We start from the raw sequence: 289 nt of genomic DNA, 5'->3' as shown, positions 1-289 counted from the left end.
CGCTCGCCGCGGAACCTTCGAGCGCCGCTACTCAGCAAGTAAACGAGAGGGAGCTGCGCCCGGCCTCGTAAGACGCCTCTTCTCCGGTGCGAGCGCCCCGACGCCGCTGGCCGCCGCCGCCGCCTTGCCGCTATCCCGCCGCGCGTTTGGGGACGGAGGGCGACCCGTAGGACGGCCCCGCCGACTACACGACCGTTTGGCAGAGCGAGTGCAAGGTTAGGCGAGCTGGGCGGTAACTCGGGTTAGTCTGGGGAGACTCGCGGTGGACAGGGGGGCGCGAATCCGGCCG

This window comes from Syngnathus leptorhynchus, unplaced genomic scaffold (assembly GCF_054491065.1).
Source record: "Syngnathus leptorhynchus isolate UIUO unplaced genomic scaffold, UIUO_Slep HiC_scaffold_26, whole genome shotgun sequence".
Lineage (NCBI taxonomy): Eukaryota > Metazoa > Chordata > Actinopteri > Syngnathiformes > Syngnathidae > Syngnathus > Syngnathus leptorhynchus.
This window is presented reverse-complemented; position numbering follows the sequence as displayed.